The sequence below is a fragment of the Eutrema salsugineum genome, unplaced genomic scaffold, assembly GCF_000478725.1.
Source record: "Eutrema salsugineum unplaced genomic scaffold, Eutsalg1_0 scaffold_6, whole genome shotgun sequence".
Classification (NCBI taxonomy): domain Eukaryota; kingdom Viridiplantae; phylum Streptophyta; class Magnoliopsida; order Brassicales; family Brassicaceae; genus Eutrema; species Eutrema salsugineum.
This window is the reverse complement of record NW_006256547.1, coordinates 8,975,743-8,984,971: the sequence shown is the minus strand read 5'-3', so window position 1 is coordinate 8,984,971 and position 9,229 is coordinate 8,975,743. Positions and strand designations below refer to the sequence as shown.

At 41.7% G+C, this 9,229-nt stretch overlaps 1 non-coding gene across 1 annotated transcript; it reads right to left on the bottom strand.

Moving 5' to 3' along the window:
* On the bottom strand, positions 1–106 carry LOC112083615. Its single transcript, XR_002897751.1, has one exon. It is a non-coding gene; the product is annotated as a small nucleolar RNA R71 (small nucleolar RNA).
* Positions 107–9,229: the final 9,123 nt, after the last annotated feature.

Here is a 9,229-nt window from a genome sequence, read left to right as displayed (position 1 = left end):
AAGCTAAGAAACCAAATCTCCAGCTTCACTCAACATAGCAATGAGAGTTTGGTGAAGCATATGAGAGATTCAAGAGCTACACCAACCAGTGCCCACACCATGGGTTTAGTGAAGCTTCTCTTCTCAGCACACTTTATAGAGGGGTTCTTCCCAAGATTAGGAACCAGCTGGATACTGCCTCCAATGGAAACTTTCTGGGGAAGGAGATTCATGCTGCTTTAGAGCTGGTTGAGAACTTAGCAATGAGCAATGATACATATGAAGAAGACTTTGATAGAGCCAATAGAAGTGAGAGTTCAAGCAGGGATCAAAGGTATGAGAAGGAATTTAAAACACTTGAAAGCAAGTTGGACAAGGTGTTATTGGCCACTCAAAAACCAAAGCACTTTGTAGGAGAGTATGGGGAACCTTCTCAATTCTTTGAGAACATCAGTGAAGAAGGTCTTACTCAGGAGGTGCTAAACTATATTGGGAATCAGAGGTTCCAAAGATATCAGTATGCCAATGCCAATCAGAACCTCTCTTACAGGAATCCCAATATAGCTAACCCACAAGACCAAGTTTACCCTACCTCTCAAGCTGCACATAATTTTATCCCCAAGAACAACTTTCAAGGATTTTTTCAACCTGATGGTGACTTGATGTGTGGTGTCAAGGGTTGTCAAGTTTTATCCTAGTTGAAATCAATAGCCGCAAGTTCACAGCTGATCGATTGTAGTACTTAGGGATCGAATCCACAGGGAAGGAGGATCTTTTCCTGCAAATAGCCTTTGAAATAAGTATAAAGTAAGGAAGTCTAGAACCAAAACGGTTTTGTGGGGGTTTGGTGGTGTGTTTAAAATGTAAAAACGAAATCTTAAAAGAAAATACGGGAATTAAATGACATAATAACTAAACTTAACGAAAATGACTAAAAATGTAAAAAAACGGATATCTAATTGCTTAAATGAAAATGAACTAAAAAGGAAAGACAATATTGAACTAAAGCTTGAAAGAAAATCGGTGTAGATCAATGGGAAAGAATGCGTTGGGCTCAAGGAAGTTTTCTCCGGGGTACGAACGATTCAAAACATTGCTAGAGAGTAAATTGGTAAGATCTTAGCTTAAACTTTTCGAACTGGAGTCACGAACGTATGAATACGCCACTGTCGTGATCATAAACAACTATCTCTCTCAACCCTGAGCAGTAGGTTTCCACTCTGGTCCTGGAAGAGAATAGATGCATTATGTTTAAGACTCGTCCTAATTCACAAATCGCCCATAGGTAGGTTTCCACTCCTATGTTTGTTTTGCTCTCCCAAACTAGATCTGATACCTGATGAACACTTTCGTGTCACCAAGCATCTGGATCAGATTGTAGTTCATGACGCTACTCTCATGCAGTAAAAACGAATTCAGAAGAAAAATTTCTAAGATTCGGCTCAAAAGCTCATGGAATTCTCATCGAACATATAAATCCCCATCGAAAATCCCTTAATCCCAACAATAGAACTACTCAGACATAATGAACAAAATCCAAGACATAGTATTAAGAAGTAGAATAGAAACCGAAATTGAAAAAGAAAAAACAAGGGTTCAAGAGAACAAATCTCTCTCTCCCTAAAAGCTAAAGCAAAAACAATAAAAGTATGAAGTAAATAATACGGTTCTCTTCTATCTCCCCGTTTAGGGTTCCTAAGACATGTATTTATAGTGCTCAAGATCTCTCTGGACGTCACTTAGGCTTTCTCCAAATGTGGGCTTCAGAAATGGGCTTTTTGGGCTCGGAGGTTGATGGCCGCGGTTGGGAGTGCTCTGACCGTGGGGAATGAGTGGTTTGCCGCGGTCGGGATGCTTCTGACCGTGGGGAATGAGTGTTTGGCCGCGGGTGGAAGTGCTTGCCTGCTGGTTTACGGGACATCTTGCTCTTCGTGTATCTTTTGATTGAACCGTTGGATTGCCAAGCTGTAAAGTGCACTGGAAAGCTGATACTTCCATCTTTAAGGTCTCCAAATTTGAGCTGGATCAGACGGTGAGAAGGCCTTCAATCAAGGGTGAACTTCTGACGGTTTGACTCTGAGCTGAAATCTGGTTTTCTATCCATTTTGTTAAACTTTTCCCTAAGTTACCTGAAAAGAGTCTTGGAACTACAAATACTAGAAAAACGTAATAAAAGTACTTAAAAGCAATTAAAAACATAGAAAAAGTATTTCAAAACGATCCATAAAAGTGGTCAAAATACGGTGTTATCAACTCCCATAGACTTAAACCTTTGTTTGTCCTCAAACAAAGCAAAAGCCTAAACTGGTTAAGTGAAAACAAAACTAGGGAATGCACAAATCTCATAGACATGAATTCTAAACTAGGACCAAAGATAGTGCATCAATCCACAACTTAGTCTAGAAAATTCTCACCAATGCACAAGAGATACTACTCGACTTTTTCCGTCATGCAAAACTTAAACAATATAAATCTTGATTCCAGTCAACTAGCTCTCTACATTCATTAAGTTCAATAGTGAGTTCTCATTAAAGACATCATCCAGAGTAGACGGCGTTTGGCATTAAAGGGCTATTTAAGTGGTGGAGTTAAAGTGTTTTGGGTTACCTGAAGATCTGAAGGATGCAAGATAATATGCAAAACCGCAAGAGAGATAAAGACCTGTTGATGACCACAGTTTTCAGTCATTTCTTCTTGCCAAATGTTGTTGCATAATCCTTCCTCCTTTGTTGTAAACAGCTGTTCCCCCAGAGTTAGATTCTTTCCGAGAATCAGAAAACAATCTCCAAAACTCCATAAAATCAAACTCCAGTTGCCTTGGGACTTAAAATTCGACCTCTCTAAAGCTTTTATTTCCTTTCTTTTCTTATTTTCGGATTTTTTTTTATTTTATTTTTTTTTTAAAAGAAAATGCCTTTTAAAGAGAGAGAGACTAGAGGATGAGATTGTACCAAAATTTGAGATTTTTCTAAGGCAAACTGAGCTTCCTCTTGTGTTGAATCCTTCCGAGAACTTTTCCGGCAAATCGCAGGTCTCTGTTCTTAGTGACTGAAAACTGCGTCGTTCCTCTTTCTCTCCAACGTTTTTGCACTTATGTGCATATAAGACAATAGAAAACAAGAGTGCATGTGGTTTGAAAGAGGATTGGTTAAGGTGGGGAACTAGCTAAAGATGAACTAGCCATTCAGGATCAACAGAGAGTGGTAAAAGGATAAAGGAGTCCTGAATGTATGATTCGTTTCCCTGGTCTAATGCTTCAATGAGAAAATTAAGTCCAAATTAAGTCCAAATAAAACAGAGCTAGTGTATCCCTTCATCTAATTCGAAATTATTCAAATTCCTCTGGGGTACTTCGTTTTAAATGTGCTTAGCTACCGCCTAGTCTAGTCCTAAATCATGAATGAGCAAGTCACTAGGAACAGTCTAAAGCACACAGTCAACTATCATTGATTCATGTTCACCATTCCCTTTAAAACGTATTTTGTTTTGAAAACCGGTTTTGAAAAACTTTAAGGAAAATGCAAAAAATGTAGATAATGCAAGACTCTTGAAAGAAAAGTTGTTAGAAAGGGATGAAATCCTCCCCAGACTTAAATCACACTGTCCTCAGTGTGAAACAAGTCGAGATTGGATGAGAAAAATGCATAGATAATCGAATTGGTAAGGACAAAGAGAACTTACCTGGATCCGGGATGCTGGTGGAGATGAACCGGATTCATTCGAAGGGGTTTTGGGAAGGTGATTAGGTGGTGATGAAGGTGGTGGAAGGTGATGAATGAGGTGGAGGGTTATTGGTGAGGTGAAATGAGGTGAAAGGGGTGGTTTGGGTCGGGTTTGGATGTCAACGACCAAGTGTCGCGGTCAGGGGCGACGCGACCGCAGCAAACAAGCACTTGGCCGCGGTCAGGATCACACGACCGCGGTCAGGATCACGCGACCGCGGTCAGGATCACGCGACCGCGGTCGCTGATGGGTTTCCCGCGGTCCGGACACCTGCGACCGCGGGGGCTTATTTCGCGGCCTCTTCCTGCTTCTCCTTGGTTCCTGCTGGGCCGAGCAGTCAGGTACCATCCTTCTTTTAGGTTTTATCTGGTTTTTTGATTTTTTTTTGCTTTTTGTTTTATAAGAAACACCTGAAACTAAGAAAAAAAAGATCAATAGAAAAAGAAAAAAAATCCTAAAGAAAACAATACCTAAATGGGTTGCCACCCATTAAGCGCTTTTGTTTTAAGTCGTTTAGCTCGACTTTTGGTGTTGGACGTGACTTATTCCAATGAAGAAGACCTTGTCCTGAGACAAGTCTTTTTCGACATCTCCTTGCTTTGCTTAGCAGGTTCGTCGTCACTCCAAAGTTCTTCTTCAAACTCTTCTGCTGCAGAACGTTTTCCTGCTTTGCTGTTGTATGGGACAGCTTCTGTGAAGACATCTTTGTCGATATTAGCAAATGAAATCCTCCGGTTTGGCCAGTCCATAGCTCCAGAGGTTGCTAGAAAAGACCATCCCAGAATCACTGGATATGTTGCATCTCTCGTTTCGACAATGTAGAAGTCGACAGGCACTATGCAATCTCCTATTCTCAAAGGAATTTCATGAGGTATTCCTTGAGGTGTTGCATTTGAATCATCAGCTAGGCTAATCTTTGCTCTAGTCCTGCGCAGGTGTCTAATACCAAGTCTCAAAGCAATTTCCTTGGACATCATTTTAAGACAAGCTCCAGAATCATATAGCACGTTTTTAAACATTTCTCCTCTAATAGAACAAGAGATAAGAAACTTACCTACACCTTCTATTTTGTGAAGTGTTCGAACAGGTTTACCTTTCTGGCATGATTGAACAAGTCTTCTATCTCAGGGATTGATTCTTTGCTCTCACAGAAGTAGTGGCCTATCATGAAGTCCTTGCAAGCTCTGGCAAACGTGATTCCTTCAGGCAAATTTCGAACCACATCATTGAATTCGTCGAGCTTTTCCTTGCTGATTTTGTTGGTGTAGTGGCTGCAGTCTTCCGGCTTTTTGAGGTGAATCGCATAGATAGCTGCTTCTGGTGTTGTCATGTATCGAGCTCTCATAAAGTATCTATGGATATCCTCTTTAGACTCCTTGCAGTACCTGAAAAAGACTTGCAAACGACCAAGTTTCCAGATTTCATCAGAGCTTAAATGAGCAGGGAATGACCTGACTACGTTGTTGAACTCCATTAGTTTTTCTCTACTGATGTTGTTGGTGATCCATTGAATTTCTCCTGAGTCGTCTTCTGAGGAATATCCTGCGTTTGGATCTTCTACAAACAACCCATACTCTTCATCTTCAGAGTATTGCTCTTCATACTCATCTTCACAAGACAAAGCCATGTTGCAAGGCCATGACTTGTCCTCTTTTTCAGATCTTTGGGTGCTAATGGAGCAAACCAGTTGTTGATGGAGTGGTTTAGTCATCCCAGGAGGTGTACAAGACGTACAGATTCTTGTATGAGCTGAACGGGAGTGTTTTGGGACGTTTTTACGGTTAGCCTTGACTGCAGGTGACGTGACCGCGGAGAAGCGACCATGGGCCGCGGGCAGACCCAACACGACCGCGGGAAAGCGCTTGTTGGCCGCGGTCGGAGCAGACGTGACCGCGGGGATTCGTCTCCGAGCTGTTCTGCTGCTGTTGCTTCCTCCTTTGCTTCCTGGGTGGTCTCCTGGGTGTTCTGGCTTGATGTACTTCCTCTCTGGACTTGAGTCTTTAGTTTTGGTTGCTGGAATCTGATCTCCATGTCCTTGCATGATCTCCTCAACCTTTTCTTCAACTTCATCAAGAGCATAGACTACTTTGTCCATGGTTGAGTTAAGCTCTTCGGTTTTGTCGATGACTTTGTACACCTTCTCTGAAACTTTGACTGTAAAGTCATAAGACTCGTTCTTAGCTTCGTTTAGGGCTTTGTCTCATCATCAAGTTTGAAATCCAGGTCCATGACTTTGTTTTTGGTGTTGCGAAGCTCATAGTTGTGCTTTGCTTGCTCTTCCTCCATGCTGTTGAACCTGTTAGCGATCATAGCTGCGTCCTTGGTTGCACGTTCTTCAATTGAATTGACTTGTGAGGCTAGGTTATCGATTTTTTCATTGAAAAGTTTCGATATACCATCAATCCTTTCGTTTAGAGCAGTTGTAGCGGTTGCTTGAGCTTCTATGAACTGTCTGATCACGCCTTTGAGCAGACTCAGACTGTTGCTGAGCTGGACGTTCTCATCTTGCTAGAGAACTTGGTGAGGTAGGCGATACATAGAGTATCTAGGGTTTGCCATTTGAGGTGCGTAGGGCTCCTTCTAGAACGTTCTGTAGTCTTCGGGTTGAATTTCTTCGTAGAGATTTCGCAGATACTGCTTCTCTCTGCGTCTGGTGGCTTGAGGAGTGTTATAGAAACCTTCCTCATTTTGTATATTTCGATTTATAGGATCCATATCTTCTGAAATGGAAACAAAATAACCGAAAAATGGAAAATTGCAAAAAAGGGGTTCTAGAGTCGATTTACTAACCTTTCTCGGGGTTTTGCAGAAAAGAAAACGCGTGCCTTCCCCGGCAACGGCGCCAAAAACTTGATGGTGACTTGATGTGTGGTGTCGAGGGTTGTCAAGTTTTACCCTAGTTGAAATCAATAGCCGCAAGTGCACAGCTGATCGATTGTAGTACTTAGGGATCGAATCCACAGGGAAGGAGGATCTTTTCCTGCAAAAAGCCTTTGAAAGAAGTATAAAGTAAGGAAGTCTAGAACCAAAACGGTTTTGTGGGGGTTTGGTGGTGTGTTTAAAAAGTAAAAACGAAATCTTAAAAGAAAATATGGGAATTAAATGACATAATAACTAAACTTAACGAAAATGACTAAAAATGTAAAAAACGGATATCTAATTGCTTAAATGAAAATGAACTAAAAAGAAAAGACAATATTGAACTAAAGCTTGAAAGAAAATCGGTGTAGATCAATGGGAAAGAAGGCGTTGGGCTTCAGGGAAGTTTTCTCAGGGGTACGAACGATTCAAAACATTGCTAGAGAGTAAATTGGTAAGATCTTAGCTTAAACTTTTCGAACTGGAGTCATGGACGTATGAATACGCCACTGTCGTGATCATAGACAACTATCTCTCTCAACCCTGACCAGTAGGTTTCCACTGTGGTCCTGGAAGAGAAGAGATGCATTATGTTTAAGACTCGTCCTAATTCACAAATCGCCCATAGGTAAGTTTCCACTCCTATGTTTGTTTTGCTCTCCCAAACTAGATCTGATACCTGATGAACACTTTCGTGTCACCAAGCATCTGGATCAGATTGTAGTTCATGACGCTACTCTCATGCAGTAAAAACGAATTCAGAAGAAAAAGTTCTAAGATTCGGCTCAAAAGCTCATGGAATCCTCATCGAACATATAAATCCCCATCGAAAATCCCTTAATCCCAACAATAGAACTACTCAGACATAATGAACGAAATTAAAGACATAGTATTAAGAAGTAGAATAGAAACCGAAATTGAAAAAGAAAAAATAATGAACGAAATTAAAGACATAGTATTAAGAAGACATGTATTTATAGTGCTCAAGATCTCTCTGGACGTCACTTAGGCTTTCTCCAAATGTGGGCTTCAGAAATGGGCTTTTTGGGCTCGGAGGTTGATGGCCGCGGTTGGGAGTGCTCTGACCGTGGGGAATGAGTGGTTTGCCGCGGTCGGGATGCTTCTGACCGTGGGGAATGAGTGTTTGGCCGCGGGTGGAAGTGCTTGCCGGCTGGTTTACGGGACATCTTGCTCTTCGCGTATCTTTTGATTGAACTGTTAGATTGCCAAGCTGTAAAGTGCACTGGAAAGCTGATACTTCCATCTTTAAGGTCTCCAAATTTGAGCTGGATCAGACAGTGAGAAGGCCTTCAATCAAGGGTGAACTTCTGACGGTTTGACTCTGAGCTGAAATCTGGTTTTCTATCCATTTTGTTAAGCTTTTCTCTAAGTTACCTGAAAAGAGTCTTGGAACTACAAATACTAGAAAAACGTAATAAAAGTACTTAAAAGCAATTAAAAAAATAGAAAAAGTATTTCAAAACGATCCATAAAAGTGGTCAAAATACGGTGTTATCACAACCAAAAAATCAGTTTGTTCAGAATCAGGGTTACAGTCAACATCAGAAACCACTTCAGAGTTCTGGTTTCAGTTCACAGCAGCAGCCAAAGGCACCACCAAGGTTTGGTCCACCACAATTCCAGCAGCAGGCGCCGGTTCAGCATCAGTTTCAGTCAGCACCTGTTCACCAGCAGCCACAGACGCCTTTGGTGCTCTATCGATGACACAGACTCTTCTTCTAAGTGAATCCTATGAGTACATACGGAGGGTGAGATACCCTTTATGTCATCCAGAGAGTATCCAATGGCTCTCCTATGTTTCCTCAACTCTTCTAACAACCTATGCTCTTGGTCCTCTAACAGCATATCATTGATAATGACAGGATAAGACTCATTGAAACCTAAGAAAGCATATCTGAGCCCCTTGGGAAGAGGTTTGAGTTCCAGCTGAGGTGCCTTAGACTCATCCCAATCAGCACAGAAGCTGTCTTGCTCACACGGGCCAACATGCTCTTCTACTTTAGAACCCACGGCCATGACTCCTTGAACTGCTCCTTGGCGTGTGTTTGAGCCTCTGATATCCAAGACCTCAGGGCCACATTGTTACAGTTCCAAAAACCTTACCTCAGGACCAAGTTCTCTTGCATTGTCCAAATACAGCTTGTATCCTTCACTCTCCTCTGCTAAGAACCCATGGTCTCGTTGTTCTTGGGTTAAAGCAACTTGAAGAGAATCATCAGAATTCAGTTCCTCAAGCAACTCATCAGCCAGTTGATCCATGGTCTCTACATAGAAGCATTGTCCTTCTATGGTGGGCTTCTTCATCATTTCATTAACATCAAACTTCAGCCTTTCAGAACCAAGTTGAAGCTCAATGATGCCACCTCTCACATCTATAATTGCTCCTGCTGTGGCCAAGAATGGCCTGCCCAAAATAAGAGGGTCAACTGGTTCCTCATCCATCTCTAGCACTTCAAAACCACCTATTTTTACTGGCAGATCCTCTAGCATTCCAACAGGTAACCTCACAGATCTATCAGCAAGGACAAGGGAGATTCTTGCTGGCTTAAAAGTTCTACAGCCCAACTTTCTGGCAATGGAGAAAGGAATTAGGCTTACTGATGCACCCAAGTCACAGAGACACCCAGAAAACATCAGAGGACCTATA